Below are 9,344 nucleotides of genomic sequence, written 5' to 3'. Positions count from 1 at the left end.
AATACATTAAAAAAATATCAGCAATTCCAACTAAACTAGAATATTTGAGCTAAACTCTATCTTTAGTATTAAACAATCTGAGAGGACTTGCCCATTGGTAATAAACAATGACAGTGATGGGATCAGGAACCAACTAAACTAAACTAACAATGATAGTCTGAATCTAAAGAACCAACCAAAAACTATTAACAATGATATTCTCCATCAAACTAAGCTAACAATGATAGTCTGAATCTTTGAGCTAATCTAACTAAGCTACACCTAGAAAATTGCAGGGACCAGTAGATAGAAAAAATAGAAGCAACTTCATGCATATTACCGGCTGAGCACACACTAAAAACCTTCTGCCTGTCTCAAATCCTTCGAATGCTACGCGAAGCTCAGGCGGCAGCCCATGCTCCAAGCAAACATCCAGGACAGAATTCTTGATGCCCATGTAGTCTTCATCGTCGATGCTAGCAGGGATCTTAAAAAGAACCAAAAAACAGAGATAAATCCCCAATGTGAAGGAACCGAAACCCTAAACCTAACCCTAGATCTAGAAATTACCTGGTACATCATGCCGTCGGAGGAAGAGCTGATGCCGAGGCTCGATAGGTCGTTGCTACTCTCATCCTCATAAACCATGGCGCGACGGAGGTGGTGGCGGCCGACAAGCTTCAGCGACGAGAGGGGCAGAGCAGGAGGAGAGAAGAAGAGGGAAGGAGGCGACTGGCTCGGTTGACCAAGATCGAGCTACACACAAAGACCGACCGAACCGGTTCATGCCGACACTTACATGCGGGCCCGGTACGTCAGATACATCGTCAATACGTGTTAGACGACTATCAGATCGTATTGCAACAATTAGTCTATGAGATGGTACTGACACGCAAAAAAATGACTATTGGTACGAATTCGTTACATGGTGCCTAAGTGTGGTAGTGCCCTGCAATTATCTCGGGGTGGGCCCCACAAAGGCGGCCTACCGGCACGGCTAGGGGTTAGGTCGCGCCAGCACGTCGCCTGGGGGCCCTCTGGCTCCCGTATGGCCCATCTTCTGGCCCATAGTTCCTCCCGGTTCGTGGATTTTCTCTATTTTTTATTGGAATTTTACGGGATATCTAAATATCCATTTTCCTGCGCACAAGAAAACCAAGCTAACAGCTCTGCTGAAAACAGCGTTTGTCCGGGTTAGTTTCATTCAAATCATGCAAGAATGAGGCCAAAACAAGAGCAAAAGTGTTTGGAAAAGTCGATACGTTTGAGACGTATCAGATGCCACGGCAGAGCAGGAGACATCTGAGGCGTTAGGGGCGGACGGCGCCGGCCACAGTGCTGAAGGGGGACGCGGGGAGGGACGTGAGAGGTTTTGGTGCAGAAGTACACAGCAGAGTGGCGGGCGTATTTTTGCAAAAGTGCCACAACGAGGCTTTTGTCCTTTAGATTCAGATCGGACGGAGCCAATTGATGGATGGCAGACACACCATCATCACCAACTATGTTTTTCGTAGGAGTAGAAATCACTTTTCATCATGCTCTCAAAACTTAGAACTCATAGTAACAAGATATATCTTCTTTTCATCAAGATAAGCATATTTCAAAGTAGCAGTTAATTTCTTTAGATCAAACAAGGGATCTCCTTGCATGGAGGAGGATCCCCTAAGATATCAACTAGTAAGTTGTGTTTAAGAATAGCTGTTCGTCTAAGAAATATATCATCTATATCGTTCCTTTCATTCGTATGGATATCATTTTCATGGTTTAGCAAATATTGTTCTAATGGATCAGTAGGAGGCATGACAATAGAAGCAACACCAGTAATTTCATCTGTACTGGGTAATAAATTCTCATGTGGTTGTCTACCAAACATAGAGAAAGTAAATTCATGAGACCCATCACCAAAGCTTACTTTGACCTTCTCAGTAATGCAATTAATTTCAGCATTAATAGTGTTCAAAAACGGTCTACGAAATAAAATGGGGCAGAAGTTATCTTGTTCTGAACCTAGTACTAAGAAACCAGTACGGTATTTAATATTTCCACACTAGACATGAACATCTCTAACAATCCCAAGCGGTAAATAGTGTCTATGTTTGCAAGTTTAATAGTGACATCAATATCTTCAAGCTCAACGGGTGTTATATCATGCATTTAACACTAGCACCAAAGTCACAAGCCATGATAACAATGATCTTAAATTTTAAAAAACAACATGAATTACAACAATTAATTTATTTTTTTCTAACACATACCAATTGTTTCTAATAGGTTTGGCAATTCTAGTAGCATCAGCGCACAAGTAAATAACCTGACCATCAATATTATCAACTAGGAGATCTTTACTCATAATAACATTCGGCTCAACATTTAATTTTTCAGAAGGTTTGCGTGTTCTAACATAACTTTTATGAAGCACAGTTGTGGCTTTAGCATGCTCCTTAATTCTAAGAGCAAATGGTGGTTTCTCAATGTAGGCCATAGGAACAACCGGATCAACATGGTTAAGAATTATTACTTTCTTCTTTCCTTTAACACGTTGCTCTAAATGTTTTTAATGAGTGGATGATATTTAAAGCACTTCCTGAAGGGAAATCAAAATGAGTAGCGAATGATCCACAAAAAGAGGCTACTATATCAAAGTCAAGACCATATTTATTGCTAAACTCATGAAAAGTATTAGTTTCCATAAAATATTTAACACAATCAAACTGAAGCACTATACTTGTATTTTTACCTTTGTGGAATTCCCAATCATGAGAGTTCATTTAATTCTTTCTAGAAGATACCATTTGAATTCAATAGTCATCTTCATGTAGGAACCAGTAGATGAAGAACCGAGTTGTAATTGATAATTATGAGAAACTGGGGCGTAAAATTTTTGTATAACCATTTCTCTTGAGAGAACATGGTTGGGACAAGTGTGCATCATAGATTTAAGCCTAACCTAAACTTGAAGATTCTTTCTCCTTCACGAGGCCAAAAATTATGAATAATGTTCCGATCACGACGAACTAGATGCATAGGATAAAATTCGTGATGAAATTCCATCTTCAAACGATTGCAGTCCCATGATCCAAAATCATCCAATATCCTGTACCACATCAATGATTTTCAATCCAAAGATAGAGAGAAAACATTCTTCTTAACTTTTTCTCCAGATAGACGTGCAAACTTAAATAATTCACAAAGCTCATTAACGTATATCAAGTGGTAATCAGGATGAGTTGTACCATCATAGGGGTTAGTTAGTAGTTTATCTAACATACCCACAAGAATATCATAATAAATATTTTCAGTAGGTTCAGTAAGTTGTGATACAACCATTTCCAGTTTCATTTGTGGAGACGATGCCTCGAACAACCTAACCAAAGGGTTAATGTCCAAAGTAACAAGCAACAGTAAACTTCAGCACGTATCAAAAATGTTTCCTTACCAGTTCCCACCTACCGAAGATGTTTCACTCCCCGGAAACGGCACCAGAAAAGTGTCTAGATGACCCACAAATATAGGGTATCAATCGTAGTCCTTTTGATAAGTAAGAGTGTCGAACCCAACGAGGAGCGGAAGGAAATGATAATCAGTTTCGGCAAGGTATTCTCTGCAAGTCCTATGAGTAACAATGATAGGTAGTTTTGTAGCAATATAATTCATAACAAGTGACATGTAAAAATAGTAGCAAGTGTGCAAAAATATAGCCCAATACTTTTTGAAGAAAAGTACATGCCTAAAACTACTCTTATGTGAGGCAAGAGCTCCCGAGGACACATGGGAATTTCTATCTAGTCATGTTCGTCATGCCTATTTCAAGCTTTTAGAATATTTCTATAAGAAGTATTCTCAATTATTTCCTGTCAAATTCTAGCATGTAACCTATGATATATGTGATGATATTGCCAAGTTTCATCTCAATCCAAGTTAATTGGATTCCCCTAATTATTCTAAAACCCTTTTTGTCCAGATCCAAATTTGAGAAACTCTACATTGTTAAGTTTCTCCAATTGTGCTCAAATTTGGTAGACATGTTCTGATACTCTAATAATTCATTCACACCAAGTGGTGTATCCAGGAGAATAGAAGAACTTGTCCCAAGCCCCTCAAAACTCTCTTTGTTGATTTCTAACTTTGGGAAACTTTACATTATAAAGTTTCTCAAATTGACCCCAAAATTTTTGGGCATGCCTTAATGCTCAAATAATGACCCCACACCAAATATTGGATTTGTGGGAATTAATTTGAATAGCTTTGTAAGAAGAAGGCCATTTCTGCCCATTTCATGGGTTTGCCAAGTCTGCATTGGAAACCTTCTCCACCAAATCCCAAATTTGGTGCCCAAGCTTTTTTTCATCTATTATTTGATCCTGGTAAGTTTCATATCAATTGAAGTTCACCTGGTTGCCCTAACACTCATCAAACACCTTGTGTGCACTCACCAAAGTGGCAAACTTTGGCCCCTTCCAGTTTTACCCTTGAGATCAACTTTCTACCACAACTCTATATAGTTACATTTTACCTCCAATAGCATTGTCATGACCTCTAGTCAAATATTGGAGAGCGACTCCATGTAACTACCTCTCCATTCTACCCTTGGATCACCATTTTTACCCCTGATGTCCCACTTCTGCTTAAGCCAAAGCCCGCACCACTTTCTAGAGTGTCCCTAGCATCCCAAAGCATCATTTCAAACCAAGATATGGCATGCTAATGTGGAGAAAATGAGTAGCACATCTACAACTAGATTTCTGGCTGAAATGTAGCTTTGTAGAGCATGTACTACCTACCCTCCTCCTCCTGAGCTGAAACTTTGCAGTGGTCTAGTCCTTCCATACCAGATGCTGCTAGACATGGTTTCACCCCAAGTTTCCGCCTCTGAAAACTGCCTTTGCCAGCCCCAAGTTTCCTGCTGGAATCTTAACCGCAGCCAAAACCAATTCAAATCAGCCCCATATGCCACCAAACTACCCAGTCTCCTTCCTGCATACATGCCCTTAGCTAATGACATATTTGACTGGTCAAATTATCACTATAGGCACACGTGGCCGTGGTGACCACCACCCTGGCCTCTAATAATGTCTCAGAGCACCGGGGGATTCGATTTGATAGGTCCAGGTCCTTCTCGATGCCTAGAAGCAGCCAAGTCTTCCCACGGACGCGTGTCTTCCCCATGCACTCAGAGCTCCGAGAGCACCCGAGCTCTCCCTTCGGCTCCCCCTCCATTTATCCTCTTCCGTAAGACTTTGCTGCCTCCTGCACCTCTCCCTCTCTCCCCGGAGCACCCCGGATCCCCCAGGCGCCCTCTTCTTCTTTACATGCACGGCAATGGCCGAATCCATGCCGCCGGCCTCCGCGCACGTCCGCACCTAGCCGGGTCCTCCCTCTCTCCCTTGAAGCCTCCCTGGGACGCCTCGGTACCTAGGGACTATTCCCGCGCCCACTCTGTCCAACGGTGGCCTGGGCACTAGCCCCCACAGCCGGCGTCGCCGGCATCCACTATGGTCGAAGCCCCCTCCTCCCATAGGGGCTCCCCGGCGGAGCTAAGGCTCTTGGCAGGTGCGGCACCTCACGCCGAGGGCGCCGGTGGTCGAAGACACCGGAGGAGTCGCACGCAGCTAGCCGGGTCGGCCTCCTCTGCTCCTCCCTGGCCGAACGGGAGGAAGAAGGCAGGCCCTCCTGTGTGCCCCCAATGGTCGGGCCTGCATGAGGTAAGTGGAGGCGGGTTCCCTTCTGGGCGTATTAGGCGTAAGCGCCGTATTACGCCTTCGGCGTGGCCTCCTCCCTGGCTGGACCAAGCCTATGGGCCGGCCCAAGGCCGATCTAACACCCGATGCGCCCTAAAGGCCCTCTCTGGTATATCTCCTTTTACCTTTTCCTTTATGAGAAACTTTGAAAATGCACATACAATTAAAATAAACTCCAAATTTGATGATCAAAATTTCTACAGGTTAAAAAATTCAAGATCTACCCAAAGGTGTGCTTTGCACATTTTTCCATGCAACTTTTCTGTTATGTTATTATTCAAATACATATTTGAATATATTTAGCCCCACTTATAAAAAAATCTTTAGGGTTCAAATCAACTCCAAATGGAGTGATTCCAAATTCCACAGGCATCTAATATCATGCCCTATTTTGTAGCCTTGGTCAACATTCTTGTATGGCATATTTCTGTTGCAATAAATAAATAGCTCCCTTTTGCTATTTATCCAAAATTTGAAAATACTTAGTATATTCATATCAACTCCAAATCCAGTGAAACAACTTCCTAAATATTTCTAAATTCATGCTCTGTCAAATGAGTGCCTCCACTCATTTTTAGCAAAATAATTTATGCGGGATTCGTAAAGGACCACCTATTCCTCCTTTCATCCATTCAAAAATCCCCGATGGTCCAAACCTCCTGTAGTAAGCTTCAGGTATTTTTCTTATGACCAAAGAGGTCCAAGAAAAATAAAAGTTCAATTTATATAGCACTTTTACTTCTGCTTGTTGTCTGGCTTACTGTGATTGATTCTCATGATAGTTGACGGAGTAGACAGAGTACTCGGAGTTGGATCGGAAGACCTCGAAGACCCCGAGGGCCTATGAGAGCAAAGGCAAGCAGCCCTTTGACCATGTCTGAGCAAAATATTTTTTGCATGCTAAGTAGAGCAATTATTCCCGTTGCATATGATCATGAATATTCGGTAAATCATCGATATACTGTTTTCGATGGCTCCTCCGGAGCACTTGCATTTTGAGCATCATCCTACCACCTATGAGGGTCACGCTAATATCATGTTGACAAGTAGAGCTAAGCATAGTAGAAGCATGAACATGATGATGGTAAATATCAAATGTTTATGAAAACCCCGTCGTGTGCCACTAATGCCCGAGAGTGATGATGAGTTAGGTGGCCACTTTGGTGAAGTGGTGCACCACATATATTTTTGTGTGAGTGGTTTCGGAAATGGGAATAGATTTCTGATGTCTCAACCGTCCCAACCTTACAAGTGCAACCACGTTACCCCTTTATGGGACGGGACTTTGCTTATTACTCTGGTCGGTGCTAGCAAAGAGCCACATTACTAGTGGCGGGAATGATGTGTGGTCACTCTCGTGACAGGGTCGTGCCAGGTAGGACAACTATGCCATTTTTACATGTTCCAGGCACACCGTTAGTCCCCACATGGATGATACTGTCTAGAGTCGGTTCTCGTAAGACGTACATCATGTGGGTTGGGTAATAATCGAGTGGACCTCTTTGTCTAGTATGGTCACGGGAAAGGCATTGATTGGGTACTTAACTCGGGAGTGTTATGTACTGCGAGTCGTGGATGACGCAGAAGTTTCCTAGATCTCATGGGTACATCGTACAACCTCCGCCGAGTGTAAAACTATTCGAATAGCTGTGTGCACGGTCAAGGACAGATGGGTAATCCTGCTTAAACTATGCCCAGTCGTTTCCGCATAAACCAAGGGTGAGTGTGTGTGTGTTCAAAATGATATTTGAGAAAGAGTTGATATGACCAAGTTTGGTGACTTGGCATACCGGGTGAACCGGAGTGTTCAACCCATAACAAATATGTTGATATGTGTGACCTGTTCTTCTAAATACCATCTAGCTTATGTTGCAGATCCATCTATGACCATGTTTCTTTACAAACAAGTTGCTATCCAGCAATACTGCATGTTACTTGTTATCATACCAACTGCATTATCCATATCATGGGCTATTTGCGAGTACATTCAAAGTAATCATTACCTTGCCACAGGTTATTTCATTGACCAGGTATGAGAGAACATGATATGGTGAAGAGTAAGTCGGTAACATTCTTGCGATCTAGGACACTTCCTAGTCAGAATGTGTGAAGGTTATGGTTGATGGCACGGGTTCACGCTTTCGACCAATATTTCCGCTATTGGTCCAGTTTGGTGTGTTGGCCCTCAATGCCCTATATATGTAAGACTTGACCACCATGGTCATTTATTGTATCAAACGGTATGTATAGATGTAAGTCCCTTGTTATTCAGTTTCTGTGTGTTCGGTGAGCATTGATCTCTAGGATCACTGAGCATGTTCATTCGGCGATCTCAACTCATAAGTAGGTGTCCCCACAGAGCTGGTATCAGAGCCATCCTGACTGTAGGAAGCCCTTAGTTAGCATGGACATTAGTTAGGACAAACTACTTTACATACCTTTCAAAAGTACATGCACATCATGCATATTCTCACCTCTCCTAAATTCTCAAAGGAAGCATGGTTTTTGCCTTAGCACTTCCACTGTTATTTACTTGACACTCCTCGTGGGCAACTTGGAAGGAAGAAACCTTTCCAAATAATCACCCACATGCATGGAAGACAAGGATGGCAATGCTACGACCAGACGACGCCAACAAAAGTACCTCCATGAGGAAAAAGACATCAAGGCCGAGAAGATGGCGACACCCTCGGCACTGTTCCAAAGTGATGCCTTCACCTAAGAGGAGCATGATGTAATATATGCAAGGCCATGATCTACATCGCTAATAGAGCGACCTATCAATATCAAGATTGTGTCGACCACCACCGGTGGATGAGAACCTCGCCATTTGGCCGGCATCACCTTAGTGAGCAGGAAAATTGTTCTCTTCATCCCCCGCTCTAGGTGTCGATATTCTGATCAAGTGACTGACAGGTCATAGATCTATCATGCCTTGCTGACGTCATTGCATAAAGTTCGTCCGCGTAGAACTCTCAACGCCTTGGAAGGCTAGAAGACAATTGCAAGATTATAAAGACAATAGAAGACCCTGGCAATGACAGCCATGACACGAGAAGTTGTGAAGAATTCTTTCAACTCAACCCGAGATGTTCGGCGAGCAACAACAAGAGACGTGGCAACACCATGAGAAGGTCGAGAAGACTTAGCGGACTCTCCTCCAGTCAACAAAGCAAGAACGACTGTCGAGTCCAAGAACCCTAGGGTAGGATGAGTCGTAAATCCCCTACACGAAGTCGAGTTCGCGAAATGGTTCTGATGGAACCAAGTTGTGTGTTGCTTGTTTTTGTTGTTTGTGATTTCATATAAATTGCACTTTCGCTCTGGGAAACAAGCATGCGGTTATATCACCTGCCTCATCTTGATGTTTGAATTGACTTTCCAACATTTATTTGATTCCATTTATACTATAGCACCGTTAGGCACTCCCCTCTATGCTGCTCTCTCTCTCTCTCTCTCTCTCACCCTTCCCGACAACTGAAGACCAGCAAGACAAGATGCACCAGGGATCCACTTCGACGACAACTGACACTGAAGACACTGACTATACCATGCTTAACCACACGCAACCCGTAGGAGTTATGCTTTCCCTCAAGATCGAAAACCCTCCCTAGCCGAGCTTAACCT

Source organism: Hordeum vulgare, chromosome 6H (genome assembly GCF_904849725.1).
Source record: "Hordeum vulgare subsp. vulgare chromosome 6H, MorexV3_pseudomolecules_assembly, whole genome shotgun sequence".
Classification (NCBI taxonomy): Eukaryota; Viridiplantae; Streptophyta; class Magnoliopsida; order Poales; family Poaceae; genus Hordeum; species Hordeum vulgare.
The sequence above is the reverse complement of the archived record's forward strand: the minus strand, read 5'-3'. Positions refer to the sequence as shown.